At 34.8% G+C, this 21,718-nt stretch overlaps 1 protein-coding gene across 1 annotated transcript in view; it reads right to left on the reverse strand.

The window, feature by feature from the left end:
- Positions 1–21,718, reverse strand: part of LOC150099141 (leucine-rich melanocyte differentiation-associated protein-like) — a 155,496-nt gene that overhangs the window by 121,629 nt on the left and 12,149 nt on the right. The gene's annotated exons all lie outside the window — the stretch shown is intronic.

Raw genomic sequence — 21,718 nt, forward strand, 5'->3', positions numbered from 1 at the left:
GGTTATTGATTATTCCTACACAATATTATGCAACTGAATACACAGTTTGCCTTCCAAATTGCAAAGCCTTGCACACTGCAACGGTAGTTCCACTCACATGTAACAGTCTATTTAAATCTTCCAAAATATCCACGGCATCGATATCACTTCAAACTTCCAATAGCTCTTCAAACTATGCATCATCTGTATATCCCCCCCCCCCTCTATGGTGGCCATGTAAGTTAAACAATAATCACCCTAAAACATACTTTTGTAGCATCGCACTACTAGTCATTTTCCTCTTGCAGGATACTACTCCCCTATTCACAACTTGCTCATCACTATTCAGCATGCAATTCCTTGTCGAATTCGTTCTATCAAGATCAAGGTTTTGCGAATTCTTGACAATCTACTGTACACACATCAATATAAATACTATGCAAAGGCAGGTTGCTAAAATCTATTTTTTTAAAAACCTATAATAAATTATATATATATATATATATATATATATAATTTATTTATATATTTATAAAAAAAGACACTTTGTACAATGGATATGTGTGTGTGAGTGTGTGTGTGTGTGTGTATACAGGGTGTTCGGGATAAATTTGATATATTTATAATTAATTATATTTTTCCGTAAGTTACATGTATTAACACACACTTCTCTTCATTTAAAAGTTTGGACCCTTCTTCATTCATATACAAGATGTCAGAAAGGATGGATAGCTGGAACCCACCTGAATCATGGAAGAGAATAACTTGTATCATGATGATTCGTGCCCGCCATCAAAATAAGGATATTACGACTGCTGCCCAATGCTCCCTGAATACAGTAAAAACAATCAGGCATGAACTAGAGACTTGCAATGGTGACTACGAGGATGTAGCAAGAAGAAAGATCCCTAGCAGACGATCTGATTGCGTTCGTACAGCAGAATTCCTCGCAAATCTGCAGGAACAGGTGTTGAAGAACCCTGGCACTGGAATTCGGGCTTTGTTCGTGGAGTTGCTAACTATAGTTAAGCCCTGGATAACAAGGGTAGCCAATGGTAGGCCGTATGTATGGCAGCAGGATTCGGCCCCTTGCCACACCTCTGGGAAAAGTCAAAAATGGTTGTCTGAAAATTTCTACGACTTCACCAGTCCAAATGTTTGGCCTCCAAACTCCCCAGACCTTAACCCCATGGATTATTTTGTATGGGGCGCAGTTGAAAAAGACACCAATCGCACTTCCAGTAATACAAAAGCCCAGTTAATGGATAAAATTAAAACAGTTTTTGCGGCCCTTCCCAGGGAGACTGTAGCATCAGCTTGTTCGAGGTTCCGAAGCAGAATTGAAGCTGTGATCGATGCTAATGGTGGTTATTTTGAGTAAATCTTGTTGATAGTATTGTAATTAACTCTGCCTGTAATGTTTTTTTGTCAATTCATTAAATTTAATAGATACAAAGAAGATTTTCTTTTTCCTTACGAAACTGTCAAATTTATCCCGAACACCCTGTATATATATACACACACACACACACACACATATATCCATTGTACAAAGTGTCTTTTTTGCATAATTTAGCGAAGCAGAACGACCATAATTCTCATACCGACTGTTATTTGGGTTATTAACAACGTTTACTTGGACAGATTTTGCTATAAATATATATAACTTGGCAATACGGTGTTGGGCTAGTTTTTGTTATTCTTCAACCAATCCGTTCCTTAGGGCGGTTGGAGTCCCCTGATTAGGGCTCAGGACGAATTAATGCAGGCGACATGTCACTCTTCTTCTGTATTCCTTAAGGACCAGTATTTTGTGGCTATACATGTGTGTTCACGAAAGCGTTTGCGTTCTGAGGAACGAAAAACCCTCTACTTCAGTATGAGATCGGTAACACAATTTGATTGAAAAGACCGTAAAGTTTTCACGTCACAGACAGGATTCGAACCCGGGTCTTTCCAATCAAAGGGATCGTCTATACCAACTGTACTGCGGAGATTCTGTTCATCAGTTAGAAGGGCCAAATACGACGACCCCCCCCCCAACACACACAATATCCCTAATTCTTGACATCTCATGAATAAGTTACACATGATCATCCGCCGAATAGTGGGAACGTACGATCATACCACTTTCAAAACAACACAGCTAAATATTTTAACACTACATTCACATTTGAAAACACTTCAACATTTTATTATTATAAAATTTTTAAGTGAATTTTAAGGGATATTACATTCCATATTGTTTCATAGCCGAATAAGAAACTATATAAAGTTCGGCGAGTCCAAACGTAAGCAAATACCTGGATAGTGCAACACTGAGGCAACTCATAGTAAGGTTGGAGTTGGTATTTACCCATAATGTGAAACCCAGCTCCTAGGAGTTGTATTACTGTTCTACATTATGAGAGGTCACTACCCAGACCGGTTTCAACCTTTATTGTGGTCTCATCAGTGAGTAGGTAAACCTAAATAGTGATCGAAGATTGCTCCACCCTTACTATGAGTTGCCTCAGTGTTGCACTACCAAATCGGTCAGGTGTTGCACTATCCAGGTATTTGCTTACGCTTGGACTCGCCGAACTTTATATAGTTTCTATATTCGGCATGAAACTCTGAGTTTCTTATTCGGCTATGAAACAATATGGGATGTAATATCCCTTAACTTAAATAAGTTCATGCCGCCGAATTGAAGCCTTTGGCTCTTTATATAATTAGTTATTATTATTTATTCCTGTGGGGTTACTGCTCGCGTATATTTACAGACCTATACAAAGTGGCGAAACAGTCAACTAAATATTCCTAGTAAAAGTGTACAACGGGTGGGGGAAGAACTTCACCATCGAATCTAGCACTGCAGAAAATAGCAAAGCGAAGTGTTAATTAGGTTTCATTAAAGCAAACGCGAGCATCCGCACACAAATGTGTGTGTGTGTGTGTGTGAGAGAGAGAGAGAGAGAGAGAGAGAGAGAGATGAATTTAACGTAATTAATCAATTTTGAAAGTGACAAATTATCCACTGCAGCTGGAAGAAATTTAAGCGAGCAATTAATTAATGTGAAATGCGATAAGTGCCAGGAAGCACCTCGCAGAAAACAAAACTAGAAGCTAAACGGAAACAACATATCGCCTGGGCAACGAACGAATCAACAACGGAAGACTCACTGAAATCAACTCCGCTTCCAATCCTCAAGAATATCAGTTTCATTTCCCGCTGTTACGTCAAATTAACGGAACTCCGCAGCTTCAACTAGGAAGTGAAGTAAGTTCAAGATTATAATTAATTTTAATACAGTAGCTGCTTAACGTGAAAGCGACTTGCTTCGTTATTATATGACACTCCATAAAGTCCAAGAATATGATGCGGAGTTTTTATTATTTTTTTTTTATGTTGTTCTCACCCATTTTTGTACCGTGAGTGGGCTAAGCATTTTTTCCCTTCTGTTTTTATCAATTTTATAAATTAATGAATAATTTCTGATGTCACGGCTCCTGGAAACCTGGACGTAACTGTGAACACGTGCACAGACATCTTGTTCTACAAATATTCTGCACCAATGAAATAGCACTAAAATTACATGAAAACAGCTTATCTCATGCAAGTTTTAGTTTTTTTTTTTTTTTCAAAATACAAGCATCCCTCGACTCACGTCCGGGTTCCGTTCCATCCGGCAGGACTTAAGTCGATACATTAAATCAACAGTTATACGGGTCAGGGACTTAACCGTAATAAGTATACTATCATTTTAATTTTTAAACCTTATTATAAAACAGGAGAATAATCACCCAAATCTTCCTCCACAGTCACATCTTCACTACGTTCTCTATGTGAAGAACCAGGCTGAGGCTCTTCTGGTGTAACCTTATGCCTCTTCTTTTCATCATAAATTTGTATATATCAAGCAAACTCATCGTGTACTTTTCTTTCTACTAACAAGTAGCATTCGACATTGGGTTTCATGTCTTCAGCCATTTTGGGAACATCGCTAACGTCGGAGAACATTTCTGCAAGAACCCTCCACTTTGAAAATTGTTTAATTACCACTTCTTGTTTCTCTTTCCCCTCTTCCTTTTCTCGTTCTTCTGCAACATTGTTCCTCCAGTTCGACCAATTCTTCATTGGTCAACCCTTAACAGGCACTTTGTATGAGTTGAACTATGTCGTCATCATTCACTTCGAGATTCAGGTTATTTGCTAGGCCCACTATTTCTTCACTCAATTTACAGCAAAGGTTTTAATTTTTTTCAAAGCTTCCAGAATCGTGCACAGACATTTTTAATGTAATTTTCCATATGCCACTCACACTAAGAGGTCACTTCGTCCCAAGTCACAGCAACATTTTTAATAGCATGATCAATATTGAATGCGTTCCAGAATTACATGCGAGTCTAGGCATTTCCTTAAGTTGCAGAAATGGCTGGTGAAAATGTTCTCCATAGATAATAAGACTTAAACACTGCAAGACCCTTTTATCCATTGTTCGGATGAATGATGTAGTGTTTGAGGGAGAAACATGACCTTGATCTTGGGGCGAAGATCATCGAGGTAAGGTGGGTGACCTGAAACATTATCTAGAATTAATAAAATTTTAATGTCTGCATTTTCTTTCCACAACACACTGTAGCTTTCCATTTCATTCGCATAACAGTTAAGACATCCTCTTACAATTTTTGAGTCATCCACGATTTCTTATTGCTACAATAATGAACTGGAAGAGTATGCTTCCTAATGTTTTTGAAGGCTCGTGTATTCTTACCATGCCATATCACAAATGGTTTCAGTTTATATCCAGCCACATTACCCATTAACAGAATTGTAATACGGTCTTTAAGAGCTTTGAAACCAGACAAAATTTGTAGTAGGGTAGTCACTCTGAACAAGATCAAGATAAGGAATCGTGACGTGGGTGTGTGTTGTTATGAGATGTAGATAAGTGACGTTATTGTTTTTGAATGGAAAAGGGAGATATATTAGTGGATAAGGAATCGTGTCATGATTGGTGGGACACTTCTGACAAGATCAAGATAAGATAAGGAATCATGATGTGAATGTTTGAATTTAATTATATGTTGATGTCACTCAAACATGCAGTATTTTTTCCTTCTTCTATAGATAGCTGTACTAATTTTCAAACACATTTAGGGGTATTTCTTTCCTGTTAAGGGTGGGAATTCTTAGACAAAGTCGTGATGGCGGCAGTGTTTCGAGCTTTTCTGAATAATTTAATTATATACTGGTGTCTCTACGGCATTTTAAAATAAATAAATTAAAATAAATGGGCAGTTAAATGGATTACAAAACCTTTTGTATGTAATCTAGAAATTCTAATGATAATTTAAAATTACTTACAGCTTTCCGAAATGGCTCTTCTAAATACGAATATTCCCAAAAATATATTCCAAAATAATTGAATTCCATATCCACACCACAACACAAATACAAAAACCACAATGAACGAAATTTCTGTAAATAATGTAAGTAGTTGAGTACTTCTTCCTTTAGATTTCAGCCCATACATGCTATTATCGTCATGAGCAATATCCCCCCAGCGAGCAGTTACTACAAATCGTGGTTTTCTTCAAAGGGGTCTTTCATGAATATGACATGAGTCACATTCATAAATTGCGGTATTGTTCAAAAGGTATCATTTTTCCAAGTTTGGATGTTTCTCAAATACTTTTTAGATCAAAATCTTGTGATTAGCATTCACATGATTGTGATGACATATCCTAAAATTATTCATTCTTCGTTCCCGTGGGAAATTATTGCTGTAGTAAATTACTGCTTACATTTATTTTTTTAAAACCAATATTGACTATTAATTTTACCGGCAATTCCTTGTGCTCTTAGCCTATTTCTGTAAATGAAATTTATTTATTTTATTTATTTTTTTCTTTAGCATTAGTAATTTTAAGTAACGGATATGCAACAAACAAGGTTTTGAACTCACCGTTGCGTTTTCTTTTAGAAATTTATTTTGCCCGCACACAAATAAATAGTTATTTCTTATTATTTCAAATGAATATTAGCTCTGTAATATTATTAAGAAATGGCCCTGTAAACTAAAATAGCCAAATTCTTACAGTATTGCAAGTTTTCACGTGAAATCTTATCGACTAAAATTCTGGCTATTAATTTAATACCCGATTATTCCTTTTGCTTCCAAGAGTTGACAGTTTCTTGAAATATTTGAGGGCTTGCATGAACAAATAAGACTTTAATTCAGTGAGTCAAAAAAAAAAAAAGTCTGGTTAGTTTGTGGCAGAGAAATTTCACAAGGAAAAAAATGTTATGGTCTTAATTAAATTTGTATAGCACATCAACGATACCCAATTTGTTCATTTAAATTTACACATTTTATTTGAATGAAATATTATTTACAAATTGTATTTACTGAATCTAACATACAGAAAATAAATAAATTGAAAAATACATCAAAGGTACTTCCCATGCTTGTGGAATTGCCATCAAGTGGTTTTTGACAATGTGACTCTCATCTGAAAGTTAATTTTTCATTTGGTGATCATTGGGAATTTATTACTGTAGTAAAATTAAGGGTTGCATATTTATTTTTTTTGAAACCAATACATATATTTCTAAGAATTATTAAAAGCACAGAATCTTTCGTTATGTTTCCAAAAGCATTTAAAAGCACACGTTATGTTTTCACGTTTCGGGCATCCAATTTCATTTAAATCAAGAACATGCCACCCTATTAACCTCGTTAATGATTTTGATTTTTCTCTTCCATTGGCGAGTAATATTTGATATTTGCATGTTGATTCTATCATCCAATTTCTTAGTTAGTCCAGAGATAGTGAACCAATTTCCCACTTCAGCTGATGGTTATATTTTATTAACCAAGAATTCTGTTTTAACTCTTTGAGGTAATTCTTTCCAACTACAAAGTGATTTTGTCAATGCATATCTTACAATAATTCCATCAGAAATACAAATTTCTTTAGGAAATAAATTTGAAGTCTTATTCAAAAGAAATTGACAATCAATTATCCCAATGATAACTGAAAATTCGTATTTTTCACCCACTGTCGATTTTTCATAAACGTTCCTTCATTCTTCTTCTTCTTAGATTTCTTCATATGGCACCACAAATAAATAGTTATTTATTATTATTATTATTATTATTTCACTGATTATTAGCTCTGATCGTATATTTTATGTTAACTTTCTTTACAAAATTCTACACAATTAGAACTTTTAACAAAGAAACTTTCAAAGAATTTTGTGGCTCACCCATTATTTTTACATTACCAAATAAAACACCACAACACAAAACAGCAGCAGCAGTGGATGAACAATTACCTTAAATCCAAAGTCACTCGACTCTATGGTATTTTCTTATAGTACTGTTCACACTACCATCCCCTACCCTGACCATTCCTTCAAAAATGAACCTTTTGCACAGATGACTCAACAACATGTTTTCACATGGTGCTGGATATACTGTTGGTGTGTTTTTATCTTACTTTGTGTGGGGAAAGGTAAAATTTGTATATGTGTTATCTGGAGAGTACAAACAGTTTTTCTATATCAAACTTTAAGAGTTAAAGTAACGTTTTGGGTTAATTATCTGCTATTTCTCTATAAAACAACCAAATTCTAACAGTTCGAATTTTCGATTATGTGAACGAATTGTTTTCAGATAACTCCAACAATGTCAATAGGTAGCATTAGACAATTTCTAAAATAATCAATACATGGATATCAGTTTTCAACACTTTTTTCCCCATTCCTGGCATTAATTTCACAGCTGTGATTTGTTTTAAAAATAATTAAACAGAATTGCATTAAGATATAAAGTTGTGGATTTAAATATCAAGTTCTAATCAGAATAGCTGAGTAAAAAAATCACTGTGGAAAAACACAACAACAAAAGTACATATCATTGTTCATTTAAGTTTACAAATGTATATTTTATTTTGCTGAAATACTATTTACAAGTATATTCACTGAGAAAAATTCGAAACATGTAATTACCTAAAAATATTTCACAATATTTCGTTTAGACTCTTAACATTTTCCAAAGAGTTCAATGAATAAAATTTTTGTTACTGTTTCTTGGTTACATTACATCAAAATAGCTGGTCACGCAAAAGTTTTAAAATCAGATACCATGGTAACCACACTTCCATACATTTCATATTGTGTCAGTCTGGAAATGACACCACGCCTCCCTAAACATTCTGTGTATTCTTTTGTCAGCAAATATACACAAAGTTTTTTTTGTAAAATGTTCGTAAATTCCCTGAAGTAAAGAATCTTTATCAAATTGGATAAAATCTTGAAAGTCAATGATGAATTTAAATGATTAGCGATAATTTTCCCCATGATACGAATAGATGGTAATTCAGTTTCCAAAAATAGTAAATGATTATCAATGTCGTACATTTTTGGTGAAAATCTCTCATCTTCTTCACAACTAATAGAAAAAACTTTTCTATTAGTTGTGAAGTGTTATATTTTGAAATGCCCATCTTGGCATTTCAGAATATAACACTCACCGAGGTCCATTTCGTAGTCAACTCTTCTTTGCAAGTAGCAGAGGATATCAGACCACCTCCTGCGTAACTTTTCCCAAGTGGTTCTGGATAAATACATCACAATGTATGTGTCTTCTAAAATAATAATCGGTTTCCATCCTTTTAGAGCTAGGTGAAGAGTTTTGTCTCATGCTATTTTCCTGAAGAAAGAAAATTTCAATGATTTTTGTGGCTCACCCATTATTTGACTTTACTTTCCTCGATACCAATAACCACAACACAATATGATAGCTGCACGAGATGAATGAATTGCCATAACTGCAAAGACAGAGTCTGCAGAGTCGTTTGTTTTTCCTTATAGTAGTTTACCTGACCCTTAACCCTGACCGCTCCTTTCAAAATGAAACTTTCATGCAGATGATTCATAGACATGTTTCTACATGCTGTTCGATGTGATGTTGATGTGAGAATATCTTACTTTGAGACATCATAGGGCAAATCTTATCTCTGTGGCTTGAAGGGTATTCTATATTATTTGTCCTTATTATGTTAAGTATTTTATCCTCAAAAGTGTTTTTGGTGTTAGACCATGTGACTATTTCTCTCTCATATGTCCGAAATTGTTGGGATGGCGAAAAAAAATAGTATGAGGTGGTGGAAGTGAAAAGGTAGTCAAGAGGCTGACAGAGGTCTTCTCTGCAATATGCCCCCTGATCCCCCTCTCCTCCAGAAGATGCCTACTCAGCCTCGTGGACATGAGCGAGCTCATCATTTGCGGATATCTTTTAGTGATGTCACCTCCAACTGATACTGATTACTTTTTAGGAAAAAATAAATAAAAAACACGTTTTTTTTATAACTATTGGAGGAAAAAAATAAAAAAACGCTTTCTTTTAATTTTTTTCCTAGAAAGTTATCAGTATCATTTGGAGGTGACATCACTAAAAGATATCCACAAATGATAAGCTCACTCATCTCCACGAGGCTGAGCAGACATCTTCTGGAGAGGGGAGTATTGCAGGGAAGACCTCTGTCACCCTCTTGACTACCCTTTCTCTTCCACCACCTAATGCTAATTTTCCCCTCCAAAGTTATCAGTATCAGTTGGAGGTGACATCACTAAAAGATATCCGCAAAAGATGAGCTCACTCATCTCCACTAGGATGAGCAGACATCTTCTGGAGGAGAGGGGAAAGAATAGGGTTGATGGGGTTAGGTGACGGAACATTGAAGGGAAGACCTGTCACCCTCTTGACGACCTTTTCACTCCCCCCACCTACTATTTTTTTCCCATCCCAACAATTTCAGACATGTGAGTGAGAGAAATAGTCACATGGTCTAACATCAAAAACACTTTTTGAGGATAAAATACTTAACATAAGGACAAATAATATAGAATACCCTTCGAGCCACAGAGATAAGATTTGCCTATTATGTCTCAAAGTAAGATAACCTCACATCAACATCATATTCAATAGCATGTAGAAACGTCCGTGAATCATCTGCGCAAAAGTTTCAATTTGGAAGGAACGGTCAGGTAAACAGCACTATAAGGAAAAACAAACGAGTCAAGTGTCTTTGCAGTTACGGCAATTCGTTCATCCTGTGCAGCTATCGTATTGTGTTGTGGTGATTAGTATCCAGGAAAGTAAAGTCAAATAATGGGTGAGCCACAAAAATCATTGAAATTTTCTTTCTTCAGGAAAATAGCATGAGACAAAACTCTTCGCATAGCTCTAAAAGGATGGAAACCGATTATTATTTTAGAAGCGTACATTGTGATGTATTTCTCGAGGCCCACTTGGGAAAAGTAATGCAGGAAGTGGTCTGATATCTTCAGCTACTTGCAAAGAAGAGTTGACTACGAAATGGACCTCGGTGAGTGTTATATTCTGAAATGCCAAGATGGGCATTTCAAAATATAGCACTTCACAACTAATAGAAGTTTTTTTTTATTAGTTGTGAAGAAGATGAGAGATTTTCACCAAAAATGTACGACATTGATAATCATTTACTATTTTTGGAAACTGAATTACCATCTATTCATATCATGGGGAAAATTATGACTAATCATTTAAATTCATCATTGGTAAAATTAGACTTTCAAGATTTTATCCAATTTGATAAAGATTCTTTACTTTAGGGAATTTACAAACATTTTACAAAAACTGTTTTTGTATATTTGCTGACAAAAGAATACACAGAATGTTTAGGGAGGCATGGTGTCATTTCCAGACTGACACAATATGAAATGTATGGAAGTGTGGTTACCATCGTATCTGATTTAAAAACTCTTTAGCATGACCAGCTATTTAGATGTAATGTAACCAAGAAACAGTGAGTAACAATAATTTTATTCATTGAACTCTTTGGAAAATGTTAAGAGTCTAAACGAAATATTGTGAAATATTTTTAGGTAATTACATGTTTCGAATTTTTCTCAATGAATGTACTTGTAAATAGTATTTCAGCAAAATAAAATATGCATTTGTAAACTTAAATGAACAAAGATATGTATTTTTTTGTGTTTTCCACAGTGAATTTTTTACTCAGTTATTCTGATTAGAACTTGATATTTAAATCCACAACTTCATATCTTAACTCATAACTTCATATCTTAATGCAATTCTGTTTAATTATTTAAAAAAAAATCACAGCTGTGAAATTAATGCCAGGAACAGGAAAAAAAGTTTAAAACTGATATCCATGTATTGATTATTTTAGAAATTGTCTAATGCTACCTATTGACATTATTGGAGTTATCTGAAAACAATTCGTTCACATAATCGAAAATCCGAACTGTTAGAATTTGGTTGTTTTACAGAGATAGCATATAATTAACCCAAAACGTGACTTTAACTCTTAAAGTTTGGTATAGAAAAACTGTTTGTACTCTCCAAATAACACATATACAAATTTTACCTTCCCCACACAAAGTAAGATAAAAATACACCAACAGTATATCCAGCACCATGTGAAAACATGTCGTGTCATCTGCGCAAAAGGTTCATTTTTGAAGGAATGGTCAGGCTAGGGGATGGTAGTGTAAACAGTACTATAAGAAAATACCATAGAGTTGAGTGACTTTGGATTTAAGATAATTATTCATCCACTGAAGCTGCTGTTTTGTGTTTGGTAATGTAAAAATAATGGGTGAGCCACAAAATTCTTTGAAAGTTTCTTTGTTAAAAGTTCTAATTGTTTAGAATTTTGTACAGAAAGTTAACATAAAATATACGATCAGAGCTAATAATCAGTGAAATAATAATAATAATAATAAATAACTATTTATTTGTGGTGCCACATGAAGAAATCTAAGAAGAATGAAAGAAAACGTTTATGAAAAATCAACAGTGGGTGAAAAGTACGAATTTTCAGTTATCATTGGGATAACCGATTGTCAATTTCTTTTGAATAAGACTTCAAATTTATTTCCTAAAGAAATATGTATTTCTGATGGAATTATTGTAAGATATGCATTGACAAAATCACCTTGTAGTTGGAAAGAATTACCTGAGAGGTAAAAAAGAATTCTTGGTTAATAAAATATAACCATCAGCTGACGTGGGAAATTGGATGAGAGAATCAACATGCAAATATCAAATATTACTCACCAAAGGAAGAGAAAAATCAAAACCATTAATAAGGTTAATAGGGAGACATGTTCTTGATTTATATGAAATTGGATGCCCAAAACGTGAAAACATAACATGTACTTTTAAATGCTTTTGGAAACAATGAAAGATTCTGTGCTTTTAATAATTCTCAGAAGTATATGTATTGGTTTCAAAACAATAAATATGCAACCCTTAATTTTACTACAGTAATAAATTCCCAATGATCACCAAATGAAAAAGTAACTTTCAGATGAGAGTCACATTGTTAAAAACCACATGATGGCAATTCCACAAGCATGAGAAGTACCTTTGATGTATTTTTCAATTTATTTATTTTCTGTATGTTAGATTCAGTAAATACAATTTGTAAATAATATTTCATTCAAATAAAATGTGTAAATTTACATGAACAAATTGGGTGTCGTTGATGTGCTATACAAATTTAATTAAGACCATAACATTTTTTTCCCTTGTTTTTTTTTAACCTTTTTTTTCATGCCACAAACTAACCAGACTTTTTTTTTGACTCACTGAATTAAAAGTATTATTTGTTCACGCAAGCCCTCAAATATTTCAAGAAACTGTCAACTCTTGGAAGCAAAAGGAATAATCAGGTATTAAATTAATAGCCAGAATTTTAGTGGAGAAGTTTTGACTTGAAAACTTACAATACTGTAAGAATGTCTATTTTACAGAGCCATTTGTTAATAATATTACAGTCAAATAAAAGGTAACAAAAATGAACAAACTATATATTACAGAACTAATATTCATTTGAAATATTCAACTCTTGAATATTTCAAATGAAAAGGAATAATCGGGTATTAAATTAATAGCCAGAATTTTAGTGGAGAAGATTTCACCTGAAAACTTACAAAACTGTAAGAATTTGGGTATTTTACAGGGCCATTTGTTAATAATATTACAGAGCTAATATTCATTTGAAATAATAAAAAATAACTATTTTTTGTTGTGCTGGCAAAAGAATTTCTAAAAGAAAACGCAACGGTGGGTTCAAAACCTTATTTGTCGCATATCTGTTACTTAAAATTACTAATGCTAAAGAAAAAAATAAAATAAAATAAATAAATTTCAGTTACAGAAATAGGTTAAGAGCACAAGGAATCGCAGGTAAAATTAATAGTCAATATTGGTTTTAAAAAATAAATGTAAGCATTAATTTACTACAGCAATAATTTCCCACGGGAACAAAGAATGAATAATTTTAGGATATGTCTCATCACAATCTTGTGAATGCTAATCACACGATTGTGATGTAAAAAGTATTTGAGAAACATCCAAACTTGGAAAATTTATACCTTTTGAACAATACCGCAATTTATGGATGCGACTCATGTCATCTTTATGAAAGACCCCTTTGAAGAAAACCGCGATTTGTAGTAACCGCTTGCTGGGGGGGATATTGCTCATGACGATAACATAACATCTACGGGCTGAAATCTAAAGGAAGAAATACTCAACTATTTCAGGTTACAGTATTTACAGAAATTTCGTTCTTTGTGGTTTTTGCGTTTGTGTTGTGGATATAAAATTCAACTATTTTGGAATATATTTTTGGGAATATTCGTATTTAGAAGAGCCATTTCGGAAAGCTGTAAGTAATTTTAAATTATCATTAGAATTTTTAGAATACATACAAAAGGTTTTGAAATCCATTTAACTGTCAATTTATTTTAATTTATTTATTTTAAAATGCCGTAGAGACACTAGCATATAATTAAGTTATTCAGAAAAGCTCGAAATACTGTCGCCGTGTAAACTTAAAAGAACAAACAGTGTCGTTTATGTATTATGTATGTTTGAGTGAGATCACTTTTGAAATCACTGTGAATTCACACAAGATTTGTTTATTTATTGAACTTTAAGATCTTAATTTAGACAAATCAAAATATTCAGATGAATTATGAATAAAATATGAACTTGAATTAGAATATGAATACAGAAGAAAATACAGATGAGCTATGGCAAAAAAAGTGTGTTTAAGTGACAACAGTCTATAATTAATTATTCAGAAAAGCTTGAAACAGTTAGCCATCACGACTTTCTCTAAGAATTCCCAGCCTTTAACCGGAAAGAAATACCCCTAAAAGTATTGAAAAATTAGTACAGCCATCTATAGAAGAAAAAAAAAAGTGTATGCATGTTTAAGTAAGATCACTTTTGGAATTCACAGAAGATTTGTTTATTTATATATTTAGTGAATTTTAAGATCTTAATTTAGACAAATTAAAATATTCAGATGAATTATGAATAAAATAACTGGTAATTAGTTTACGGAATTAACAACACATAAAGTATATTAATTAAAGGTAACTTTAATGAATAACTTCTATATTTCGGCAACGTCACATTGCCATCTTCAGGAACATAAAGATATGGTATGTGCACTCAGGAACTAACACAAAACAAATGAAGAAGAAAGCAAGAAACTAATATTGTTCCTAAAGTCCTAATGGTGCCCTCTTGCGGGCTAATTTGGTAGTCTTGGCAGTTGGGCTGAAGTTCTCATAATGAAAGTCTCCCAATTTTGGGGCAGTTTCATGCACCCAAATTTGTTGAGGTTAGGAACGTTTTTTAGAGCTGCTGAAGATTCTTTGAATAATCTTTCATATTTAAACTTGCTGCGATGAATTATTTTTGTTTTCTTCCAACGAATTTTATGGTGGGTATCTAAGGCATGGTCTGCCAGCCCAGAGCGGCTGTACTGGTGAAACCGGATGTAGTCTTGGTGTTCTGAAATCCTGATATTTGTTGTTCTGCCTGTTTGGCCAAAGTAGGACAATTTGCAGCTGCAAGGGACCTGGTATACACCAGGTAGGTCTAGGGGAAGTGGTTGGTCTTTGGTAGAGCGGATAAGGGATGCTAACTTTTTATATGGTCTGTAACAGGAAGTAAGGTCATATTTTTTGAGAATATTGGTTATTTTCTCAGAGGTGCCCTGGATGTATGGGATGGTGATAGACTTGGTGTAATCTTTATTGTGGAGGGGGTTTGTGGTTTACAGGTTTTAGTATTTTTTGGGGTTATAGCCATTGGCTAAGAAAGTGTTGAGGATGTGGTTTAGTTCATTAGTCAGGGCCTTGTCATCTGAGCAGATTAATTTTGCCCTGTTAGATAGTGTTTTTATCACCCCATATTGTTGTGAGGGGGGGGGGATTGCTGGTGAATGTATCTGCCAGTGTGGGTGGGTTTTCTGTAAACAGAGAAAACCAAAGATCCATCAAGCTGGCAGGTGATTAAAGTGTCTAGGAAGGGGAGGGTGTTAAGGAGATGATGAGACGTGACCATTATATCAGTGTGTTGGAGTGTGAGGTTTTCTATACTGGCTTTAAAGTGGGATGAGTATTTTATGTGTGATGGTGTGTTGCCAATGTAGTGTGTGAGCGTTTTGGCTAAATGTTTGGCTAATTTATATGTGCGGGAATCAATGCCATCCACTATGGGATGCAATGGCACATTTTGTTTATGTATTTTTGGGAGTCCATATAATCGGGGGGGGGGGGGGTCTAGAGTTATAAGGTTTAAGTTTGTTGGTGACTTCCACAGGCCAAGAAGTGACTTTCTTAAGGAGTCTGTGGATAGTTCTAATCTGAGAGCTGGTCAGATTATATTCAATGGGGCGGTAAGTAGTATGGTCTAGTAGTAAAGAATTTAGCTTACCTTTGTAGTCTTTTTGATTGAGTACCACAGTGGTGCTTCCCTTATCAGCTTTGGTGATTACTATTTTTTTGTTGTTAAACACCTCCAAAATCCAACTTATCCAAAAACGAATATACAACCCTACAATTGAAAAACAACAAAAAAATAGTAATCACCAAAGCTGATAAGGGAAGCGCCACTGTGGTACTCAATCAAAATGACTACAAAGGTAAGCTAAATTCTTTAGTACTAGACCGTACTACTTACCTCCCCATTGAATATAATCTGACCAGCTCTCAGATTAGAACTAATCCACAGACTCCTTAAGAAAGTCACCAACAAACTTAAACCTTATAACTCTAAACCCCCCAGATTATATGGACTCCCAAAAATACATAAACAAAATGTGCCATTGCGTCCCATAGTGGATGGCATTGATTCCCCCACATATAAATTAGCCAAACATTTAGCCAAAACACTCACACACTACACTGGCAACACGCCATCACACATAAAGAACTCAGCCCACTTTAAAGCCAGTATAGAAAACCTCACACTCCAACACACTGACATAATGGTCAGTTTTGACGTCTCCTCCCTATTCACTAATGTCCCACTCAAAGAAACCCTTGAGCTCATCCAAGCCAAGTTTCCTCCCGATATCTCAGCCCTATTTCAGTTCACAATGAACTCAGGCTATTTCGTTTGGCAAGGAAAGTTCTACAAACAGATAGAGGGGACAGCCATGGGTTCACCACTTTCCCCACTCTTGGCCAATTTCTTTATGGAGACATTTGAAGAGAAAGCCTTAAACTCTGCCCCACAAAAACCCACTATTTGGCTTCGTTATGTGGATGATGTGTTTGCTATTTGGCCACATGGCTCAGACACACTCCACTCCTTCCTAACACACTTAAACAACCAACATCCCAGAGTCCAGTTCACCTTAGAAAAAGAGGAAAACAACACCCTCCCCTTCCTAGACACTTTAATCACCCGCCAGCTTGATGGATCTTTGGTTTTCTCTGTTTACAGAAAACCCACCCACACTGGCAGATACATTCACCAGCAATCCCCCCCCACACAACAATATGGGGTGATAAAAACACTATATAACAGGGCAAAATTAATCTGCTCAGATGACAAGGCCCTGACTAATGAACTAAACCACATCCTCAACACTTTCTTAGCCAATGGCTATAACCCCAAAAAAATCCAAAAAATACTAAACCAGTAAACCACAACCCCCCTCCACAATAAAGATTACACCAAGTCTATCACCATCCCTACATCCAGGGCACCTCTGAGAAAATAACCAATATTCTCAAAAAATGACCTTACTTCCAGTTACAGACCATATAAAAAGTTGGCATCCCTTATCCACTCTACCAAAGACCAACCACTTCCCCTAGACCTACCTGGTGTATACCTGGTCCCTTGCAGCTGCAAATTGTCCTACTTTGGCCAAACAGGCAGAACAACAAATATCAGGATTTCAGAACACCAAGACTACATCCGGTTTCACCAGTACAGCCGCTCTGGGCTGGCAGACCATGCCTTAGATACCCACCATAAAATTCGTTGGAAGAAAACAAAAATAATTCATCGCAGCAAGTTTAAATATGAAAGATTATTCAAAGAATCTTCAGCAGCTCTAAAAAACGTTCCTAACCTCAACAAATTTGGGTGCATGAAACTGCCCCAAAATTGGGAGACTTTCATTATGAGAACTTCAGCCCAACTGCCAAGACTACCAAATTAGCCCGCAAGAGGGCACCATTAGGACTTTAGGAACAATATTAGTTTCTTGCTTTCTTCCTCATTTGCTTTGTGTTAGTTCCTGAGTGCACATACCATATCTTTATGTTCCTGAAGATGGCAATGTGACGTTGCCGAAATATAGAAGTTATTCATTAAAGTTACCTTTAATTAATATACTTTATATGCGTTGTTAATTCGGTAAACTATTACCAGTTATGTCTAACCAACGTATAAGTCTTGCTACTAGAATTATGAATAAAATATGAACTTGAATTAGAATATGAATATAGAAGAAAATACGAATGAGCTATGGGAAGGGAAAAAAAAGTGTGTTTAAGGGACACCAGTATATAATTATATTATTCAGAAAAGCTCGAAATGCTGCCGCCAGCACGAATTTCTGTAAGAATTCCCACCCTTTAACAGGAAAGAAATACCCAAAATGTATTGGAAAATTAGTACAGCCATCTATAGAAGAAGAAAAAAAAAAACCTGCATGTTTGAGTGACATCATCATATAATTAAATTTAAACATTCACGTCATGATTCCTTATCTTATCTTGATTTTGTCAGAAGTGTCCCACCAATCACGACACGATTCCTAATCCACTAATAAATCTCCCTTTTCCATTCAAAACAATAACATCACTTATTTACAACGAACAAATGACATCACTTATCTACATCTCATAACAACACACATCCACATCACGATTCCTTATCTTATCTTGATCTTGTTCAGAGCGTCCCACCAATCACAACAAGAATCCTTATCTCTACTATCACCCATAATTCCATACACGAACCAAAACACAAGATCTCACGTCACTGACACCTATGCCCCCAGGGAAATTCCAAACATTCCGATCTCAAGACGTCACGATTCCTTATCTTATCTTGATCTTGTTCGGAGTGGCCACCCTCCTACTCTGGCTTTTGGTGGATGAATGTCTGCTCTGACATTCTTTTCCAAATCAAGGAGGTCTCATTCATTAAATATTTGTTATGGCAATAATTTTATCCAATTTCTCCACAAACTCCTTGGCAGGCTTCTCATTGGCACTTGTAGATTCACTATACATTTTCACATTATGCACCCAAAAAACATTGCTTTAATCTCATGAATCAAATGGAAGCAGCGTTGAATTCGTAATCGGGTCCTGCTTTCTCCTTCAGCATGTTGAATAGCCTTAGTGCCTTAGTGATTATGGTCATAGTGCTAAGGGGTATACGCTTTTGATTCCGTTTTCTATCCATATCACCAATAGGACCTTGTCGTTGCTTCGTCACTATCGTCGATTTAATGAAAGCAGATCCTTTCACAGCCTCTACGATTTTATCCTTATTTTTCAATATGGCCGTCACCATAGAATGAGACCATCCAAAGTCATGTGCGAACACATTGACGGGCTTACCAGCTTCATGTTGCTTTATAACTAGCAACTTCGTCTCAAGATGAACTGCTCACCTCTTTTTATGCGATTCTTCACTAGGTTTTTGATTGGGTGTGTAGGGACCACCATGTTGCACAAAATATCGCAAAATATTTACCAATAAACACATAAATGACCTATTTCTCAAACTCAAAATCAACAGAGAAACTGTTGAAGATGTGCCGATTGATTCTGAACCTTCCACTGAATGCACTGTTGTCACTGCTCATGATGCATTGCTAAATAGAAACCTTTTTATTTTACGCTCGCTTGAGTATTGTTCGAAAGTATAGTTGGAAATGTTATTTATTCCCTTATGGGATCATGGATGTATCTTCGAACAGACATAAGTCGAGGGATGACTGTAATAAAACATGTTAATGTGTAATATAGTTTGATGTACTCTGCATACGCTATCCACTGACATTTTTGTTATTTTGCTTGCCAGGTGTGGTGCACACGGAGCTGAAGTGTGCAGTACATGTTGAGATTAATGAGAGGGTAGTATGTGAATAGTACGAGCCATTCGTGAAAGAGTATTTAGACATTCCATGGAGATAAGTCACATCTGTGGCACAAGAACTTGAACTCACAGCAAAGTGACTGGAAATACAGCATTCAGTGTATTTCCAACTTCATCAAAAAAAAAAAAAAATATATATATATATATAATAATAATAATAATAATAATATTGATTACAGTAAAACCATAGCTATCCCATACATTAAAGGGTTATCAGAAAAAATGAATAGAATCCTACACAATTATAATCTTAATGCCACTTTTAAACCACCTTTAAAATGGAAAAAAAAACATATTCAACTCCTTTAAGAATCCTCTTCCCCCCATTGGTGCACACCGGAGTTTATTGCATCTATTACACCTGTAACTTATCTTGTATTTGGAAAACTGGACGTACAATCCCTATCCGTAAAAAAGAACATAAACGACACATTAAATGTAATAATTCTGGTGAGCAAATCTCTCAGATCATGCTCTCAATGCTCTACACCAAATTGATTCGAAAAGTACTTGTTCTTTACATCATACAAAAATCTGGTATGAACAAAAATTTAAAGAAGCCTGTGAAATCTTGATTAACCACCGTGGCGGCCCGTGTTTTAAGTAGGGGTGCTGCCTATACAAAATAATTTTTAAAAAATCCTTTTTTTCCTAATTAGTAACCAATTTATTAATAAAAAAAATCTGTAGATTTATATATTAATAAATTGGTTACTGGTTAGGAAAAAAATAATTTTTTTAAAAATTATTTTGTATAGGCAGCACCCCCACTTAAAAATTCACGGGCCGCCACTGTTAACCACCCTAATCTTAACAATAATGGTGGCATAAAAATCCCAATTTAGATGGCACACATTCAGCCCACTTAGTTTTCCAGCAAACCCTGACTTCAGGACTCTAAGTAATTTTTCAGCTTTTATTGGCCACTATCCATACCAATTTGTTGTAATTTATATGTATACTTATATAAGTAATTTTTTATTCATTTTTTTTCTTTTTTGTGAACATGTTGCTCTCCAGCTTAATTTAAGTTTGCAACCTAATAGATAATAATAATAACAACAGGACTCTAGCTTTGATGTAGTAAAGGTTTTTTCCCACCAGTGGTCAGGCCAACAGTTGTAATGGTTGGTTAGTAACTTCAGCATACCATGTAGATTGTAGTACAGCTTGTTTCTTTGTATACATGTGCATATTCCATAACTTGCTGTGAAGGTCAAAACGTCGAGTGTTTATTTTGATTTATTTATATTAAACTAAGGTTTTACTCTAACACAGTAGTTGTTTCCATACCATTCGCGAGCATGTAAGAGTCCATACATGACCATGCTACAATTTACTGCGGTATAAAAATACATCCTCCTCCTCGTATGAGATTGTAATAATTAACATTGTTTATAGTCTAATTTCTGCACCTAAAATATTACCAATAAATGCACAGAACAGTGGCAGATATTTATTTAAAGTGTAAGGTTTCTTTCTCAATTCTCTACTGTACCTTACGTGGCACTGGTTCAAGGAGCACTGTAAAATAACAATAGCAGAAATTATATATATTTTTTTGAAACGTTCAGTATATTAAGATTTCTGAAGTTGAAAGAAATTTACTGTATTACTAAATTACTGTATTCTGTTTTAAAATGTCAGGCAATTTAAATGGAGACGGGATACGTCTCCATTTAAATTGCTATTTAAATGGAGACATAGCTATAAACAGATCGCTCGAATTTGTTTATAGTACTGTTGCTATGAAAACATTAACATAACAACAACCAGTGTCAAACGAAATATTTTAGGCATACTGTGTCATTCGCAAAAGGTATATACTAGCTTCATTATACATGCATGAAGCAACTCAAGAACAGATGAACTATTTTTCTGAAAGTTAATAATATTAAGAAAAACTGCCGGTGAACTTTATAAATCGAACAGGTGTGCAAATGTTGGCTATCTGCCCACACAAAGCACTGCTAATGTACCTATATTGCAACCTCTCGTGTACAAGATAACGTCTTCCTTATCTAAGCCTCGCTTCTCTAATATGTGTCAAACTAACCTTCTACAAATCGCAAAACTGTTTAAGCATTGAATACTGTTTTCACATTTGGCATGGTGCTTCTATGAATTCCTAAAAATTTTGGACTTAGTACAAATTAGACTAATCAACAAACCTTTGATTAGTCTTAACCTTTAACACTGACAAAAATCACTGGCTGTGATTTTTTCCTATAGTTACATAAAGG

Source organism: Typopeltis vanoorti, chromosome 14 (genome assembly GCF_054136105.1).
Source record: "Typopeltis vanoorti isolate ZY-2024b chromosome 14, IOZ_Tvanoo_1.0, whole genome shotgun sequence".
NCBI lineage: Eukaryota > Metazoa > Arthropoda > Arachnida > Uropygi > Thelyphonidae > Typopeltis > Typopeltis vanoorti.